This window comes from Etheostoma spectabile, unplaced genomic scaffold (assembly GCF_008692095.1).
Source record: "Etheostoma spectabile isolate EspeVRDwgs_2016 unplaced genomic scaffold, UIUC_Espe_1.0 scaffold00004941, whole genome shotgun sequence".
NCBI classification, from domain to species: domain Eukaryota; kingdom Metazoa; phylum Chordata; class Actinopteri; order Perciformes; family Percidae; genus Etheostoma; species Etheostoma spectabile.
In genome coordinates, this window is record NW_022603214.1 from 10722 (window position 1) to 32265 (window position 21544).

General features: G+C 40.2%; 1 pseudogene; it reads right to left on the reverse strand.

The window, feature by feature from the left end:
- Positions 1 to 583: 583 nt before the first annotated feature.
- LOC116677375 (exostosin-1a-like) lies at positions 584 to 18195 on the reverse strand (annotated as a pseudogene).
- Between the last annotated feature and the right edge of the window lie 3349 nt (positions 18196 to 21544).

The following is a 21544-nucleotide window of genomic DNA, read 5'->3' on the forward strand; positions in this document are numbered from 1 at the left end:
GGTCCATATGCACAGCTTTTTGCTTTAAGAGTTTTGCGTCCGTGTGTTTGGGGGGTAGCAATCTCTCCTGTAGCTGTTGGTGCAGCGGAGTTGGCAGCTCTCATGCACCATGGGATCATCCTGGATAGATGCTGTTATTTATGCAGCGTGTCTAAACCGATCATCCTGACACAGATTTATGTAAACACAGCAGTTTCTTGGCACAGGATGAGGTTCACACACGCACAAGGAGGAAGCTAAAGGTATTATTTAGTTTGGCTCTCCCTCAGTGGACGCATAAACCCAACACGCAAAATATGGTTTGGGATGCCTGATGGGTTGCCAGCAGGCCAGAGAGGAAGAGGGAAGACAAAGTGAGTATGTATACTAGAGCAAAATGTAGGTTTGAACTATCTAATTGTAACATCTGAAGTTTGATTCAGTATTTGTTTGAAAGACATACACAGCAAAACGTTTTGAAAGGATGAAGGTAAATGGTCAGTAAAAGAACGCACAGGCAGTCATTTTATATCAAACATTTTATTTATCTTTTTTTTTTTAATAAACTTATTTTACAAAATTGTGATTTTTTTTCCCCCCCCCCCCCCCTCTATCTTTCCATTTTTAATCTCTATAAAATTAGGTCTTACGTTACGGAAGAGAGGGAAGGAAGCAGGGAGAGATTCAGCCGGAACACAATCCTGTCTGATAAATACTGTGTATGAGAGAAATATTTATTTGTTACATGTATTACTATACTTGTGACGACCAGGAGAAGGGGCCCTCTAACGGCCCCTTGAAAATGTAGTAATACAAGGCAGTACGTCAAAAAAAAAAAAAGTTCCTACAACAGAAAAGGCAGGAATGTCAGTATCAGATGTGTGGTGATAAGTCTCAGTAGCATTCCAGTGTTAAACAATATCATTTAGGGAGTCATTATGTGAATATTGATAAAGAAAAAAAAAAACCTATGAAATGAAAACAGGGACCTGTTTCTTGCACAAGGCAGATAAGAAAAAAAAACTAATAAGTGTATTTCTTCTGAAGGCACATCAATGTATAACCCCCTGCCATCTGAAACAATATAAAGGTTAAGAGAACGAGATAGAGAACATGTAATCTTAAATATTGCACCAAGTTCATTTCTGAAATGTGATTTTCTTTGACCGTATTCAGTTGTCTTGATAGCACTGTGTTTAGTACTTGGATTGTTTCTTTGCTCAGAAGCTGATAGAACATTCTCAGAGGTGAAAAATACCATGCAGCACCCCTTCTCTCACACATACACACTCTTTTCACCCCTTCCCCGCTCGCTTATACATTTTACTTTCTTATATAGAGATGACATGCTTTTAACGAATCAAAAAATAAACGAGAATGCATGGCATTCCTTGTGTCAGATGGAGAGAAAAAAAATACAAAAGCAAAAACATCCATGATCTATTGGCACATATTGTGGTGAAGGGTACAGAACGGTAAAGCCTTCCCGAAATGATATTTATCTTCCTCAGACATAAAGCTGAAGCTACCAAAGGAGGTGTCAGGCCCGGTGCGGTTTGATTTCTAACGAAAAGTGGCTGGCTTTACAGGGATACTTCATAGGCAGATAACCTTTAAACTCATGATGCACTGTGATTTAATAACACACATGCACATTCTAAATTCATCAAATTCTGTTAACATTTTCAGATAACTGATATGACATATCAAGGCAGAAAAATAAATGAAGCTGTGATTGTTAATGAAACCAAACATTTAGAAAGTGTTGAAGTAAATTAGCCTAGTGATCCATCTGGAAAAAAACAAAACAATTTCATGTTCCAGTGACACTTTCAAATGTACCCATTTACACTAAAGGACATCCAAGTCTCAGATTAAGAGGACTTGGCCTTGTGATTATGGCCAGAGCACATTGCCAATCTATATCTCGGAGATGAATGACAGTTTAAATCTTTGATTATCAGAGATACAAATAGCCATTCTGCACACATTGAGAGGCTTCTAATTACATGTATTTATGTTGAAGCAATACCATAAATGAGAGATAATTACTTCATAGCACATATCTCCATATGTTCCCCCTACGCCATTTAACAATATCACAAATGCTTGGGGAAAATTCTTGTCAATCTGGTCATATTTGTTCATAACAAGTAGGGAAAATACAGTATTCACTTTAGTATGACGCCAACTCTGACTCTGAAAGCATCAAGCACTATATGATGCTCTTAGATGAAAGCAGTGTTAGCCCATGCCAAGTGTTTGTCAGCTTACTGCCAAACTTGTCACTGGTTAAAAGGAATTTGGGTCCATGGCATAAAGACAATAACCATATTTAAATATCCTTTGCTAACCAAGCCTAAAAGATCCGTAGATTTCACAGCTGATCCTTAGCTTGACTACCTTAACCAAGGCAACTCTTGTGATCTTCTATTGTTCTTTGAGGCAGCATACAAGTGTCGATTGTAGCTTTTCATATAAGCCTTTACAAATGGGGAAAAAAGACACATGAACAAGACTTTTGCTAAAACGAAAATAGAGAATTCCATTAAACACTGTCTGGATGTCTATTCAGTTCCTGTGGATACCTATTACCGTATAGCACATTTAGTAACCTCTAGCTAGTTGTGTGACACTGTTGTAGTTTTACCAGCAACGTGTTCTGAATGGAACATGATTGTTTTGTTTGTCAACTGAATACAAATCATTTTCATTTCAGCAAGGAAACAATGTGAATGCTGGCCTGAAGAATTCACTACTAGATCCATTACCCCATCAACTATTAAGCAAATTATGAAGAAAAAAACACACACAAAAAAAAAAAACAAAGCAGCTAGATCAAGGTGCTCATTCTGCACCATGTCTTTTTCTCAGACTCCAAGATCCCAACGCCATTAGATAAACGTGAGGCACTGTGAATATCAGAACAACAATCAGAACTCAGTTCTGTGGTCGAGGGGTTGTCATTCCTCTCTTCACCCACCCTGCTGTTGGTTTTCAATTAAGACAATACAGATAGAGTAGTAGTGCTGGCCATTCATTCACTGTATATAAAAAATACCTACACACAATGCAAAATAGTGTTATCCTCTTCTTAGTCATAATTATCAATACTATTCTGTCATCAAAAACTTTCACGGACCTGTGCAGAGTGTACAGAGCAGGACAGACAGGTTGGAGTTGGGACTGGTTAGCCACTGTTGGGACACTGAAGCAGCAAGCTTTGATTTCCAACTCCAGGACTTTACCCACTTTGGTTTAAAGTGGAGCAGTTTGAAAGTCCTCAGGTGTCCTTCAGTTGGCGGTAGTCATATGTGTGTATGTATAGTGGGACCCGTGTGCTCAGCAATCCCCCAATACAGAAGAGAAGGGTAGACAGGACAAATGGACACAGAGGAGACCAATGAATGTGGTGTCCTCCGCATCTGTTCCAGTTTCTTTTCCTCCTCTCTTCCTGTACCCAATCCTTTTTGCTTCTCCATCAATCCGGCCATGCAATCATGAAAAGGCTCTGCGTTTCTCTATGTGTCCGCCCCCTCGCTCTGTCTTTGTTGTGTCCAGAGAGCGGGGGGCTTTGGAGGGTTATAGCCTCTCGATGTCCCTGTACTTCTTCCGAAGTATGGACACCTGGTCTTTGAACAGGACTGGGTCCAGCCTCATTTGAGAATGGACCAGGGGCATGGCGCCAAACCAGCTGGCAAACTTGTTCATGCAGGTCTGACGCTGGGCAAAATGGTCAGGGTCAGCCCAGCGAGACGCCCGGGAGCTCTGGGGATGGGGGGGGTGTGGGGTTAGGAGGAGGAGAGGGAAAGATACAGAAGACCAACAAAATAAATAATGCATCACAAATTATTTTGACCTTCCAGAGCCTATTATAATTATTCATCAGTCTCTTTTTTTATTGAAGGCCATATTACAAAAAAAAAAAAACGTTTTTATTTGAATTTACAAATGTGTGTCTAAAGGCCATCAGCCTCGCCAATGATCAGGGAGAGCATGGGTCTCTGTCTGTTCAATACTGAGCAACATTGGGAAAAATAAATTATAATCTGGGCTTTTATAATTCAAAAGGCATGTGTTGGCATGTTTAAAAAAAGAAGCCAGAGTTTTCAAAAACAAAAAAAAACACATTGCTAGATATCGCTACTAAATCAAGTTAAGTGTTTCCTCTTAACAGTAAGGACTGTCTTTCATGTTTTTTGAATAGCTTCTTCTTCAAGTCTAGGTGTTAAAATTGCAATCGAATTTGTGCATCCTGGTGTTTCACTTCAAGAGTGTGCTTGCAGTAATTTCCCCACAATCAGTAAAAGAAAGGCAATAAAAATGTACCTTCAAGTAGAGACATTTCCACTACTTTGGTTTTTTACTACACATATCAAGACCTCGCTAAACCTGATTATTCACACGTAACGATCACAGAAGAAAACTAAAACGTAGTGCAACCATTGCCTGCCCCCAGACAGTCGTGAAAGAAATGAGTAACTGAATTGTTTCTCTTTGAAATAGTGCCATCAATAATCCCTAACACATTGCATGTTCTACCTTCAGGCATAATATAAAATGAAGTAGTTATACAGGATGAATATTCTGCCCCACCTGTCCCATCATGGTCTCCTTGTATTGTTTCTTCTGGGTGACTTTGATGGGTGGTAGTTTAGACACAGAGGACACCAGAAAATTCATCAGAATATCCTCGCAGTTTGACATCTGGTCAACCATGGTCTTCAGACTGGCTGGAAGGTAGGTGGTGTACAAATAGTGGTAGTATCTAAGGGAGAACATAAAAGAGAGGGACTTGTCTTAGCACTGAACTAAATGGTAACAGAACTGCAGTGAAGAGGAGTGAAATACAATAAAGTAGCAGCGAGGAGCGTGTCAGTACTTGTGATAGATGGCTGCCCCGGTCAGCACCATGGAATATTCGTTGGTCCATTTGGAAGTGTAGCCCCAACGCTCCTTGTTGCTGTCCCAGAAGTGACTGCGGGCTGGGTAACCAACAATGCGGTCTGGGAAACTCTGCCACACTGTGAAGGCAAAGTCCACCTGGACCGAGATCAAAGAGAAACAAAGACAGAAAGACATGAGGCCAAGAAACAAGCGACACATCCACTGTGTCAAAACCATAAATAATAATGACTATTAAAAAGAAGGTCTGTACTCTTGATTCAAATTTAGTTTAGTAGTCTGACCTCTGTGGTGGAGAGCACAGTGTCCTCATCCAGACTGAGTACAGCGTCAGTGGGGATGGTGTCGTAGGGCAGGAAACGACTGCTTATCACCTGGCATGATTTGCAAAACAGACAGACAAGCAAAATGTCATTGGTTAGTAAAAGAGAGTAAATAGTTATGCATCTCAACAACAATAATAGGTGTATAAACCATCCCATATGTGCACAAACGAGGTACATCTGGCTGACAAGCAATGCTACCAGTGTCTTAATGTCAGTTTGTGCTACAGAGTTCTTTCATCTTGCTGCATTAACAGCAGATTAAATTCAAATTACACAAGCTGACATGAGACTAGTGACAGCAGAAACACAGCATTTCACTGAAACCACAGACAAAAATCAACATGTAGCAGAGTGTGCTTTCCTCCCCCTGCCTTTTGGCATGCATCTAGGCAAATAACTAACTGGATAACAAGTGCCTATAAAGTGGTTCACAAATAATGAAATATGTACATGTTGTTTTTCAAAACCTAGTGTTAAGGGCTTCTATCCCTGACAGCACCGGCCTTGTTAGCCACATCACCATTCAACCTACAGAGCCAAGGCTAAATAAACACAATGAAAAGGGATTGTAGATTTAATGAAACCAATACAGGATTGCAACCCCCGGCACATCCCTGACATATTAAATACTTCTGCAGTATTTCAGAAACTAGCACAGTATCAGAGTGCTGATTGGCGAACCTTTTCTACCGCTGATTGGCAGTGACACATCCTTACAGCAGCTTTTGTAACTGTGCTTAAATTCACGTCCTTTTTTGCCATTGGTCCACTTAGAGATGGGCTGGAAACAGCAGAATATGCTGTGCACTTTGAGCACTTTACCTACTTTGTGAGGAACTTTAGGGTGCGTGCAGTTTTACATTGACACCTTGAATAAAAACCCACTGAAGGATTCTAGTGCTGAATGTCAAATGGCTACAATAACATTACCTAATGAGAGAACTAACGCCGTGGTTCTTTACCTTGCTTTCGCTTTCTATAACAATGACAGGGACTGAGGTGACAGGCCAGCGGTGCTTTGCAGGAAGAGGCTTGTCACAGTTCCACACAACTATCACCTGGAAAAAAGGGAAAAAAGGTCAAGCTTAGCCATCTTTAGCCATATGTTCATATTCATCTGCATACCTATGTATGTACACCAAACAAGAAACATGTTGAAGTGCTCATATTATGCTCATTTTCAGGTCCATAATTGTATTTAGAGGTTATATCAGAATAGTTTTACATGGTTTAATTTTCAAAAAACACTATATTTCTTGTTGTACTACACATTGCTGCAGCTCCTCTTTTCACTCTGTGTGTTGAGCTGTGTGTTGTTTTAGCTACAGAGTGAGACATCTCACTTCTGTTCCATCTTGCACATGTGCAGTAGCTAGGTAAGGACTACAAGCCAGTCAGAAGCAGAGCATGAGGGCGTGCCATGCTAGCAGCTAGGCGAGCATTATAACATGTTACAAAATGACGCACGTTCGTCACACAAGTGCAGGCTGGACTACAATAGAGCTGTCTGGAGCGGTTTGTGAACAGTGTTTTCTGTTGGAGATGGTAAGTCCCTTAGGGGGGGGATTTTGGGCTTTTTCACTTTGTAAACCTATAATGTGCACAAAAAGATATATAACAATAAAAGGCAGGGAAAAAAACAAAAGCATAATATGAGCACTTTAAAATACAGGCTTATTGATGTTTGACAAGGAATGCCTGACTTATCAATATATGTACAATATTATATGCACATGTCTTGTTTTAATTTAAACTTCCTCATTCTACTGCAGATCTATTTTCAGAACTGTCCCACCACCTACAGTTAACATGACAGCGACAAACCGTATCACTGTAGACGTTAAAAGAAAATGTGCTGACACCTTCATGCAAGCCATGCAGTTTTAAATCCAGAAAAAAACCCTCAACTCCCATGTTTGATGCATTTGCAAAATGCCACTATAATGGGTAACATTTTTACTGTACACATGAAAACCACTGCTCCGAAACACAGAGTAGTTAAAAACCCATAAACCCATCACGGTCACCATTAATACCGCAAACAGCTTTTTATATTAAACTTACTGAGAAATTACAGTTCATTTTGTATTATTTTGATGTTTGACAGCAGAACAGCTGTGCGTTAAATTGTTCCACAGGTTTACTTTATTTCCCACAGTGTGCATTAGTATAGTATAATTGTATCTGTAGAGAGATGAGTGTCAGGCTGGATCTATTGTGGCAGGAAGGTTTGATTAATATTTGAACAGCCTCCCTTCATCTTCAGCATGAATAAAATACTGAGGTGTAAAAAGAGTTTTAAGCAAACACTAGTAATGTGATAAACCTGAGAAATGACACTGACATAGAGAAAAAACCGCAGCTTTGACCACAAACACTGTGTTCGAAACTCTCAGTTTAATCCGTTAAACATTTTCCTAATCGGATATATTAGCTCCACAATAGTTCTATGGAGTGTCCACTCACCTCGCATCAGCATCAAGTAGTAACCACTGCGGATCAGGTCATATAATATTTAATATATTGTAATGTGTTGGGTGTTGAATTACCTGAGCACAGTACTGGGATTTGGCCACAACAACAAGCAGCTTCATGACTGGCTGGGACTGGGAGACCAGTGGGCTCACCACATGAACGATCGCTGTAAACTTGGTGTATGGCTTAACACCTGAAAACAGCCGGGACACATCAAAGGTAAGAAAAAGAAAAGAAGCACTCCAAATCTGTCAGGTAAAATTTCCTTTTTCATGCATGAGAGTACTACCTGTTTCACAGCTTTGAGTGTCTCTTAGTTTACACTTGTTTACTTCAAGCTGTGTTTACTTGGCATAGAGTGCAACTGAACGGATCTAATTAGGCTTGAAAAGGACAAGGTTCCCGGTAACCAAATTCCAATGTCAACAACAAGCCCCATATCGGCCCAATTAACCAAGTACAAAATGTAACATGACAGGTCTAATAGGTGAGCTTCTCTGTGACAAATCATGAATTAATAAAAGATACACAGCATAACTTGTGGCAATGTCACCGGTTCATGTGTTAGTTTACGAGTATTCAACAGCTGCCACGCACCAGCTGTTCCTGTGTTGTGTGTCGTAAATGAAAATCAGTCTATCAAACCGTAGGGAGTGCCATTAATGGGGTTCTTAACACATAGCATGTGCATGAATAATTAACTGACCCAGCGTAGCATAGTAGAAGGGGAAGTCTCCCAGGTATGTAGAGTACTGAGGCAGGGTGAAAAGGCCTCCAGGCAGACTGTTCCACATGAGGTTACTCCTCGACGTGTGCTGGAGCACCCGGTCCTGGATCATCTGCACAAACAGAGGAGCGGAGGAGATCCACATTTATGTTCTCTGCAAAGTTGTCAATTGATTGCAATTGGTAAATATCAATACTTCTTGTTCCAGTGTGAGCCACAGGGCCGAGATCCAGTATTTCTACAACTGTGTGAACGGCAGTAAGATGTCAGCAGGAAATTAGCTTTGAGCAAAGATCCTCCATGTTTATTAACTTCAAATGAAACAATAACTATGTCAGTCTTATATGCTGTTTAGAAATTGTGGGCAGACACAGATCATCTGGCACTTCTCAAGTCACTTCAAATAAACAAAGAAAACGGCAGACTACAAATGAGTGGTTTTTCATTATGCTGTCATGGTTTTTTTTCATAGACAAATATAAATTCCAGAATATAATTAAACAGCAACATCCTTTCAGCTGTTCCATCATCCTAAACCAAATTTACAAGTATATTGTTTTTTTTTTGGTTTCTTTAGCCCGACATCAATGTGCCATTATGCTTTACGGGCTCACAGCTTCAACTGTTTCCCGCTCTACCAAAGCTCTAAGAAGACGCTTACAAAGGGAGAGGATACCTTAATAAAATATGAAGCATTCTCAGGAGCTGTAGGGCAGATACAGAGCAAAGTAAACCCTGTTTACTTCTTGTAGGGATTGTGGTAATAAACAGATTATTTAGGTGCAACTTTACTTTGTTGAATGTAAAATATGTAAAATCCCTTGCTAATGGAAGCTCACTTATGGATTACATCTGAAGCCAAAATGCTGACCTCTTACCGGCCTTGTACGATGGCATGTGTTGGAACAGGGTTAAGATACTGAGAGTGTAAACAGATCGAAGATCAGCTTCTTCGGATTGTAACATTACCCTGACAGAGAAATCCCATCCCTGCCTTCTGGTGCCCTGACTTCCTTCCTCTTGGGACGAGGCCTCTGTAACACTACCTGTGGTGTAAACTGCCGGCAGCAATAAGGCTGACATGTAATACCACTGAAAAATCGGCAGTACCTTTGCTAAAATTAAGATTTAAACAAAACATGATACATTTATCTTCACTACATTCTGGTTGACTACAAGGTCCGTTGTTGATAGTGGCTGGTGAATTATGGGATGCACAGAAGACTTGCAGCGAAACATCCGTCCTTACACACAGCTAGCCTTACACATCCTCTCTGTTTCTCTGTCTCGCTCCTCTATCCATTTTCATTCCTCCCTGCTCTCATCTTTACTTGTTTGTAATTTAGAGCCCAAGAGCAGTAAAAGATAGCCCGCTACTCACTAGGAAGAACACAGATAAATGGAGTCTGACAGGAACAAACTGCTGACATGACTGATAGCAAAACCACAGCAAGAAACAGCCTCAGAAACATGACAGCAGTGTTTAACAATATATATCATCCCTCTTGGTTTCCAACAGAGATGGGAAAAGTACTCACTTTCCGTACTTAAGTAGAAGTACAGATACTTGTGTTAAAAAATACTCTGGTAAAAGTCAAAGTACTGATTAAACTTCTTTACTCAAGTAAAAGTAACAAAGTACAGGCTTGGAAATTTACTTAAAGTATAAAAGTAAAAGTAGCCTTAGAATGACAACAATATTTTTTGCAAAGCTACCTGGAGCACACAAATGTTACTAGAGAGACGCTGAGGAACTTCAGTGGACATGGAGGGTACGTCTTTATATGGCAATGGCTACATTTTAAATGGCTGTCTGCCAATAGGTCTAAAACATAACATATATGATTATATTATGACAGACACTGGGACTCCAGGTTAATAAGATTCTGACTCATTAGCAAGATATGAATTCAGTTGTTATCTGTAAGAATTCACAGATCCAGTTTCTATTTTTAATCTCCCCCCTAACATGTAAATGAATCTACATGTATGTGCGTGTGCTCAAATATGGCTTCTGGAAAGAAATAAAGGATTAATATGAATAAACAAACTGACATTAATGAGGAAGTTCCCCAGCACATTGGCCAGGAGTCTTTCTTGATGCCTACTGTTTACATCTCTTCAGATAAGGTCGAGGATGATGGGAATGTATTGCTGCTTGTCTGCCCTTTTTTCTTCATTTTCAATCATGTTGCCATCCATACTACCATGTGCTAACGTTAGCGCCATCCATACTACCATGTGCTAACGTTAGCGCCATCCATACTACCATGTGCTAACGTTAGCGCCATCCATACTACTATGTGCTAACGTTAGCGCCATCAAGCCTCAATGATTTGCTGTGAATGAATGCAGAATGCTGAATCTGTTGAGTTGTCTTAGTCGTGCGTCAAATGCAACGTACAGTAGATATATTCCCATCCATTTAGATTGAATATGGTATTGATGACATAAACAATAATAACAAAAACTCCAGTGAAATGATGTGAAAGTTGAGGACTGGATTAGGACTGGAAAGCTGATTCTGGTGTCCAACTTGGCCCCAGGTGTATCTGTTAAAACAGACGGAGACAACTTCTCTCTAGCTAAGGTTCCATCCACTTGTCAATTGAATTACAGAATCTGAAGTTTGGTAAAAAAAATAAAATAAAAAAAAAAACTCATGCGAATAGAGCTGGTAACGTGTAACCCAGCTAACAGGTGAAGAGCACACCAGAACCACGAGCTAACTTACTTTAAATGTGCAAGAACTATAGACCAGTAACAGGCTTAAGTGAACTGACAACATGAGTTATACGACTTACAGTTCTCAAAGACTCACACACACAATCTCAGCTGGTTATCCTCCGGACAGCTTGTCTCTTTTTCTTTTCTCTCACTTTTTTCTCCGTGTGGCGCGCGCACCCGCTCGCGGTGTGTGACGCGTGTCCGCGCTATTCTCCGAAAAGACGACCACTTGTACAAAACTAAAGTAACGAGCCAATTTTGTAAAATGTAAGGAGTAGAAAGTACCGATATTTGTGTTAAAATGTAAGGAGTAGAAGTAAAAAGTCGCCACAAAAATAAGTAGTAAAGTAAAGTAAAAATATCAGAAAAATCTACTTGAGTACAGTAACGAAGTATTTGTACTCCGTTACTTCCCATCTCTGGTTTCCAATCTACTGTAGTCCACAGCAGTTTCATTGTGGTTATTGTGTCTGCAACTACAAAGTCTCCACTTGTCAGTACAAAGTCAATAACTGGGATGAACAGAATTTAGTGACATAAAAAATGATGTGGAAAAAAATCATCACCATGACAATGAATGGATTACGTTATATTTGAATTTGTATGCTTGTGTGCAAGCATGCATAGTTGTTTTCTCACCGCTGAAAAATAGCAGAATCACACCACCAACATCTTATATTTCCAAATTACTGGATGCAAAACAAACAAAACAGTATTGTGTAAAAATACTGATATACAAGCTAGTAACACTTTAAACGTTTTTTAGTATTGTATGTACCTCCAGTGTGGTCAGCACTATCTTCTCCACAGAGTTGAAATAAGCCTCCCATAGGAACTGGGTCTGGTGTCTAAGGGACAGGATCTTATCCTGGTGGATGGAGCGCACTGTTGAGGGGATCTGGGAAATTAATAAATACACGTTACTCCAGACAAAACAAGAAAAAAAACCTTTAGTCTTGTAGAATTACACTGGGTATTGTCATTTTAACCCACAACATGCTTTGTTTGCAGAACAAGTGCACGCTCTGCCTCAGCGGTCATTTACACTTACATTTGTTATTCAGTGTGCCGATGTGCTGCATAAGCAGCAATCGGCACAATGATTATTATTGCCCATACTTATTATTATTATTTCTTATTCTTAATCTTCCGCCAAATTTCGTCCCGCTACTAGTCCCGGAGCGTTGCCAACACGCGCACCACATTACACCGACATGTGGGTATTGATTGGGAATGGTGTGCTATGTAGTTTCAACCAGATTTGCCGCGTGGTTTTACCGAAATCGGCAAAAATACGGCAAAAATCTCTCATTGACTTGAATGGGAAATGTTCGGGAAATCTCTCAACATCGCTCAAAACGCCCCCTCTTTGGGACCATGCTGCGTCGCCATACTTTAACGTAGAAACATGATTAAAAGTTTAAACCGAAGACAAGACTTTGGCGTTTATTGGGCTGAATGGGCGTTCAGATATAAAGCACGGTTTCTCCCAAATCCCAGTTTACGTATCGTCCCGTTTTCAGACCGGCTCAGATTTTCCAATGTGTGTGTATGTGGTGGAATGTTCAGAGCTAGAGTGGACGACAGAGTGGGGAGCTGCGGTACGGATCTCTGGAAGTTTCCCAAACAAATGTCTCTCTCTCCTCCAGTTTTAACTTTTCAGACTTCATTATTGGTCAAAATGTAGGAAATCTTGTTCTGGTCGCAGACATGTAACTATGGAGTCTATCGGACTTAAATTGTTGGCTGTGATCTACCAACTGTCGACAGAAATTATGAAAAAAACATCAGCTGGGGACGATTCATAGATTTTTTTCTCCAAACAAATTGCTCTCTCTCCTCCAGTTTTAAATCTTTATCCATCATAGTTGGTGAGAATGTAGGGAATCTTGTGCCGATCGCAGACATGTAACTATGGAGTCTATCGGAGTAATACTTTTCGCGCTAGGCTCACCAACTGCAGATAGACAACATTGGAAAAAAAATCTGGCTCCCTCTGACGAAATCGCCATAGCAACAGGTTTTGATACTGAGAGGACAGAGGGAGGGGCTGCAGGACGATGTTTTGTTCCCGAACAAATGTCTCTCTCTCCTCCAATTTTAACTCTTCAGACATCATTTTTGGTGGAAATGTAGGAAATCTTGTTCCGATCCCAGACCTGTATCTATGGAGTCTATCAGACTTAACGTGTTCAAGCTAGGGGAACCAACTGCCAATACAACACATGGAAAACGGTTCAGACACACACACCCCTATCATGACACTGTTCCCTGGCGGCCATGTTGACCAACTGCCTCCTAACTTACATTTCCAATGTGTGTGTGTGTGGATGGGCCCCAATAGCAGGCACACTGATAAAATTTCTGCGGAATTTTCTAGTTCAGCTTATAGTAGCTTTAGGAGACAGTGGTCTCTGTTATGTGCTGGGTGGTAACAATGCAAACTGGAATAAAAATTAAAGAATACCTGCATACTGCCATTGGGTTGCTAATTCTTGTTTATAGATCAAGATAAAATCCTTCTGGTGGTCACAAACATTGTTATCCTGAAGAACATTGTGAATGCAACAGCAATGCACAGATATTCTTTCTTTCTTTCTTTCTTTCAGCAGTGTTGACTACAGTTTAGAATACCTTTAAGTTTCTACCGGAGGAGCAGATGTACCTACCTGTAACAGCAGCCTTTCATCCCCAATCACGGCGGCCGTATTCCAGTCAATGATTTCTGAGAAGGGCAGCTCCCAGCCATTACTTAGCATCACTGGCACACAAGCTGCCTGTAAGAGTAATACACATCATCATCATCATCATTATCATCCAGAGACACACACACACACACACACACACACACACACACACACACACACACACACACACACTAGGTAATAAGATCAATTGTCTTAAAAACTGCTTTGTAGACCCTGCGATGCTCACAACAGATTAAAATGCAGACATATATCAACTAGAAATAAAACATTAATAAATTCATGTATTAAATCAGTGATGTGGATAAGATGGGATAAGAGCATCATCTGTTTGCCAGTGTCACGTCCCGTGTCACGTTAGTCTTGAAATATTTATATTCAAAGGGAACAACCAGACATCACCCTTGTGGTATACTCTAGGTTGTATTGCAATGAGCAATGATAAAAAAGACAGACTGGAGATAAGAAAAACTGAAGCATATTACTAAATGGCTTATGATCTGCAAACCCATGTTATTGCTGTACAGGGTTCATTTCCCAAGCAATCAAATCAGGCATTTTAACCAATAGAGGCAACATATCTTCCAACATCTTTTCATTAAGTACAGAACTGCTGCAGTACCTCGATGACTAACTCTCAAAGTGACTAGGCAGTGTGGCTTCATAAAAACGATCTTTATGTTCAGTGGAAAGGAAGATATTTAAAAACTTACTTAAACATTAAACCCGTGTCTGAGATTAATGCAATTGCATTGTAGTGTGTAACCATGTTTGTAAATGTCCATGTGAATCCAATCACTCGTTTGTGGGTGTGTGCAAAACGTAAGTGCATGTTTGCGCTGCCATGGCGCCCTGCCTGCAGTGACCGGCACTATAATCTGTTAAGCGGGGAACTATTCACCCCCTGGCCATGGTCACTCACTACACGTGCACGTCCAGTCACTAACGCTCCGGCCTCAGAGTGCTGCAGTGCTCGTGTAATCTCCTCGGTGTCATTAGCAAAGACAGCAATCTGCTGAAACGCTGCCATTCTTTCCCTACCTATCTGCTCTCACAGACTAATCAACTAGAGCCTCCTGTAGCACAATCCTCTCAAAACACACACACACACACACACACACACACACACACACACACACACACACACACACACACACACACACACACACACACACACACACACACACACACACACACACACACACACACACACACACACACACACACACACACACACCTTTGAACTCCCTACATTTTGCAAACACACATGCACAACATGTGACTGTCCTGCTTGTTATGGCATCTGCGATGCACAACCTGATCCTGCCAGATTGCGCTCTACATCATCTGCCAAATCAGTCAATCCCTCCCCTCCATCCAAGCACTAGTTCAATCTCAGCTCTCCACTACTGCAATGCTTCCTATCTTACCTGTTAGAATACTCAATGTAACTAATACAGCACCCACATTCTCATGCGTCCGCCTGCCCTACTACTGTGCTCCTGCATACTGCATGCGGCTGTGAATGAAAAGACACACTACACCAATACCTCAAGGCCGTGGTCCAGCCCTACTCTCTAGCCAACATCTGCATGGTTACCTCAACTGCAGCTGCACGGCTTTCTCTTCCTGTGTCGACCTGGTCATCAGTCCACTGTCTAACTTTGCCTCACTCCTGGCTCCCCAGTGGTGCAATTAACTCCCCATTCCAGCCTATTCGCTCAAAAATCTCTCTCTTCTTCTTTTTCTCCACTGTTTCCCCAGAACTACACAACTTATAGTACTTGGCACTAAACATAACTCACACAAAAGAAAGTAACACCATGACTTTGGTTGCTTTTGATTTTCTAACGACAAAATAATGACTTTATCCAATGTTGCACAATGTAAGTCACTGCACTGGAGAAAGAAAAAATCTAATCTAAAAATCTAATTGTACACAGAGGCATCTCCAAATCGTTCTCTCTCTCTCTCTATCACACACACACACACACACACACACACACACACACACACACACACACACCACACACACACACACACACACACACACACACACACACACACCTATATACATATGCTTTTCACTGGTGTTAACAATCATTGCCTAAATAAATTTGTCTCAAAATGTCCTGCAACTTCGATGATAGATGTCAAATTCAACACACCAGTGATTTATGATACTTGTTCTGATCATAAATAGCAGATACTCATTTGTGGTATGGTCGTTTACTGTTTTGTGTTGACATCTTGCTTACTGGATCATTCACCTACATTAGCCTGCATTGAGATGAACTCACTAATAAAGCAGATTTTGTTTTAAAGCATTAAAGAATGTTCATTTAAATAAACCCATTCTTAGACTAGAACTATGGTCTTAGACTAAATCACTAAAGAAGCTTCAACATCTCTGCACACTAGTGCTTTGAGTTTGTGAAAAGCACTATATAAATTCAATTTATTATTATTATTATTATTATTATTATTATTATTATTATTATTATTATTATTATTATTATTAATATCATCTCAAGTGAGCAGGCCGAAAAAGGATTGGTTATACTCCACAAGGAATGGGTACACAGACAGCAGCGGACCCCACAGGTGCATATTAAGTCTGTTCACACTATCCACGTGGAGAAAGTGTTCCACACATACAGAGTAGATCACTATGCTACCAGTAAGTAGGGAAATGGCTGCCCAGGCATGTCCGTGCAGTCACAAAAACGGACATCCGCACAAAGCCTACGCGCACACCACCCTATGACAACATATGTCATGCGAACCCTCGTGCACAGTAAAATTTTGGCTTAAGTGTAATGTTAGAGGAGAGGATGACTCAAGGAGGTGCATGAAGAAACTCAAAAAGGAAAACAATCGAGAGAGAGAAAATATGACAGACCCAGCAGTGAAGACACTGAGTCAGAGGCAGCTGTGGCAACACTGGCTGCACATTAACAAAGTGACGTGGGTGAGAGAGCTACTGGAAGTAACTCAGTACATCACTCTTTCCATTCTCCCCACACTATTAATGGCTTTATTGTTTGGTGACCCCAACTTCAGGTCAGAGCAGCTTGTGTTTGGTCATTGTGTTTAGTCGCCAACCCAAATTGCCAAAAAGTACCTTACTGATATAGACACTTCAAAATAAAGTCCATCAAAACTAAAGAACTTTAAGCATAAGGATCTATGTGGGTCAGACTTTGATTCGGGTCCAAATCTTGCAGCAAATTCTTCAAAATGTTTGAGACAGACTCAGTACACACACAGTCACACATTGCCAGGATAAGCCTGACAAGCTTTGCACCTCCCCTGCTGCTATCTGTGTGTTAAAATTCCTTTGCTACGGGCAAAAAGACGAGAACAACGTCAAACTAGCAACCTAGTGTTACACCCTGAAAATGGAAAGTTTTGATTAAAAAATTTGGATTGTGGAATTAGGCTGGGCTGCTTGTGTATTTCAGTGAACAACTTCCATAAAGCCTTCCATAGAATACGGCATTTACTATATACCTGGGACATTTCGGGACACATTGGTGGGATTGCCATGGACGAAGAGCACACGCTGATGTATCCAGTTAATTCAAATCACATGATTACAATATTACAATAACTTCATTTCTTATTGTATATGGTGTGCGAATATTCCACCAAAACAAAATTTTGCAGAGCAGAGCCACCGTCGACCAAGACGATTGCTTTTGTCTTAAAGAAAGGTAAACAACCCAAGCATTTGTGTCTCCTATCCTAGCATGCATCTGTGGTGTAAATGGACCTTACGCCACAGCGCTGTGGAGAGAAGTCTGGCAATGCGAGACTAGTTCATACCAAGCAACAGGAAAGATGGGATAGAGAGAGTAGCAGATACATTGTAAGCATCTTCTGAGTCACCATAATGCACCTACTGTGATTCTGATTTACCAACAGCTGAGCCTGGCAGTGATGAGTCGCATCTGTGTGTCACTGACCTGCAAAGCCTCTAAAAAGCGAAAAGAACCCAGCCGTCGTCCTCGAGTACCAGACAGAACGTCGAGTTGTACAGCATCTCTCTGTAGTCATACCTGTAGGATGATAGCAAAGATGGGAAGACATTGCAACTAAGAAATTGTACTCAAATATACAGTATACTAGCAGTGTCCTTCCACCAGTGCATTAGTTACTCAGGCCCACGTTTCCTGAAACTGTCTCAGTGCAGCAGCAGAGCACAGAACAGAAAAGGTACCTCTTTTTAACAATGGAATACCTGGAAAACACAAGTACTTTCAGGAAAAATCCCATACTTTGATCTTGACTACTCTCTCTTCCCTTCTCCCCACCCAATCTTAAACCCCTTGCCCTCTCACCTGCTCATCTCAACATCTATCCCCCCATCCAATCTAAGCCTCAGTCAGCACTTGCTTGGATTAAGGAGCTGCTTGGAATTCCTTCAGTCAATATTACATGTGTGAATGTGAGAGTGTGAAAGAGTGTGCATTTCTATGTTGCCTGGTTGTCCTACATTGGACCGGGTTTCATTAGATTGAACTGAAACTGAAAGTGAAAGTGTGCACATATTATTTATTAGGGTATTCATGCAAATGTGGCTTGTATTTCAAACAATGCGTGACCACATTTGCACAAAAATGCAAATATGGATGTAAAGGTGAGTGATAATTTGTGTACGCATAGTGTGTGCGCGCCTGGGGCTATTTTCCTACACTCTCCTTTATTGGATCTAGGTTTATTATGGTTAGGCTGTGTCTCTAAGTGTACTGCTTCATGGCAGTGAACACCAATTTAGATGTAGTTCCCCCTTAGTACACTATAAGTACTTTCCATGTTATGCCATTGTGCATCAATCTGAAACACATTTTAAGTAACATGTACACATTCAAGTAAAATGTATCCCAAAAAATTGTCGGACATTATATACTTGTCTGTTTTTTCAATGATCCAAGTCATTTATGTAGCAATGAAGAGAAGGTCCCTCTTAACCCCAATATCTTAGGGAGTACTGCAGACAAACAAGCCACAGCGATGTAAATATATGATATAGAGGAATATACATAAAGACATAAGACACAATTGATTCCCGTTCATAATTTCTGGGCCATCTTCCAATTAATTTAACCATGGTTGAAAAGCATGCATGAACTATAGAGCTGTCTTTACTGTACTTCCATGTTCCATATTGAAAGTAGAAGTATTTTATTCATCTGCTAACAAGTGGTTCCATCTATACCTCCTTTCATTCAGCAGAGGCCACAGGATGCCAAGCCAGCTGGAAATCAAGTTCTCAATAGCTTTTACATAAATAGCAGTTATGCATTATTATTATTATTATTATTATTATTATTATTATTATTATTATTATATGCATGAATTAAAACAAACACAAAGTCTGGTTCTCTTGTTCTTCTACATTATACAGTATGGCGGTCACAAATGAAAAAATGTAAAATATCAAATGCAGTTTTTGTTTAATTAACGGTGGTGTTCTATTTGGATAAACCCACTTTAGATACCGTTTACAACAATCAGCCGCTACAGTGACTTTAGAGATTAACAGCCATAAAAAGCATAACAGCTAAAGTTAAGCTTGCTGCCATCTTTAGTAATACAATGTAATGTACACAGCGATCCATTATCCACAATGCACATATCCGTAGGTTAAAATAAAAAAAGACTAAAGGCTAAGTAACATCACAGATGCTGCTCTGGTCTGTGCATCCATTATGAAACAACGATTTGATTAACCAGTCTGACTCCATCAAAGATACGACAAACTATCATTAAGGCTGACAAACAAATAATCCAGCCAGAGGCACGTAATAAATGACCGTTTTTCAAGCCTGTAAAAACAAAAGTATAGGTCCATATCTGGGCCTGGCTGGGTGTAAATCTCCCATCCATCCCTGACAGTGCAAACTCAGAAGAGAGCAGATGTTTCTCTCCCTGCATACCTCCATTCTTCTTTACTCTTCCAGATGGCTGCCTGTGGGGAGGAGCAGTCTCTCAGTATGCTACCACATGTCAGTGGAAATGTTAAGGATGAGTGTTAAAAAATATCTTCAACATGAACCCAACTCCTGTCTTTGTGTGCATTTTCTGTTTTATTTTTTCCCCAGATTTGAAAAGTGCACATGCACGTAGGTGTTCAACAGATCGGTCTCACTGGAAAGGAATCAGAATAGATATCAATAGATGTCAGTGGAGTTAGTCACAGCAACATCCGCTCGACATGATAAGAGGTAAATCCTGCCGAGTCCCATATTTCCCATAACATGCAGATGGCTGCTGGCGAGCAGTCTCACAGTAGCAGATTGGTCATCCCTAAATAATCACATCATTGAGCTTGAATATTATTTTTTGCCACCTCCCTATAACAATATAGTGCAAAATACTGCAATAAACTTACTTTATTAAAATTATTATTAAAACTACAGGACTAATATGGAGTAACTACTGTCCAACAAGCTTTAAAAAATCCACTATAGCATCATTATTGCCATGAAAAAAAGGGTATTTACGCACATTATCATGAATAAATAAATGTATCATCTCAATCTCACCTCAAGAAATTTAGATCATTCAAACAGCAACAATGTATCCTACTGTACAGCTGTGCACTACAGCAGCTTCAGCCCTAGAGAGTGTAAGTAGTGGACACATTCACTAAGGATTTAACCTCAAATAACTGTTCAAACAGAGTGACCACACTGTTGACATGTCCTGACCATGAAATTACTCTTGGTTAGAAACTACCATATTTTAGAAATGATGGCTCTTTTATGCGACTCTTTTATTTTTATGTGCTCTGTTATTTACGCTTTATGCAAACGCTGTATGTGTTTGTAAGTGCAAGAGTGAGGGAGAAAGACACATCAAGACAAGTGAAAAAATAACTCTAATGTCCTCTGTGTTTTAGAGGGGTAACAGCTTTTAGGAGTCTATTTTCCAGTGACATAAGAAAGTCATTCTCATACCGTGTTGACTGGAGACAGTGACTGGAAGAAGAGGGTATCGTTCAGGAAAGGCAAGACCCCAAAACGTATTCCAACAACAATATTATCAATTGTTACTGCTCACAGACTTGTCCAAAATATCTCTATAGCAAGCAAGAGAAACTCTTTCCATGCACCCTCCGCAAGTCACTCTCAGTTGGAACACATATCAAAGAGGAGATACATATTTAAGGGTAAGTCTATTAGAGGGGCTACGCATGACATTACTCATAGAATTGGAGATATTTCTATGACATTTTAGCATTGTGGCATAATGCCTTTGTCATGAACATTATGCTTCCTCAATGCTTAGATATGGCCATGATGAAAACATGGAGGATGACTCACTGTGACTTGTTTGCTATAAATTGCAACATTAGTTTCAACTGACATGGTGGTATATGGTGAGAACCACATTCTCATTTAAAAGCAAATCTACAGGAAAGGTTTGAGTGAGTAATACTAAGTGTACTGTTGTGTGCATCATCCCGTCAACACCACAAATCAGATCAATAATAAAAAGTCTATTTTGGTATTCAATTTTCTAGATCTCTCATTGAAAAAAAGAGAAAAGACCCAACAGTAAAATGTAAACCATCACCTTTTTTTTGATGCTGTGTGAGCTACTGTTATATGATTTTTATGTACCGTAAACCTATTCATCTCATGGATATATTAAATGGCACTCATTAATGCTGCTGGAAAGGGACAATATGA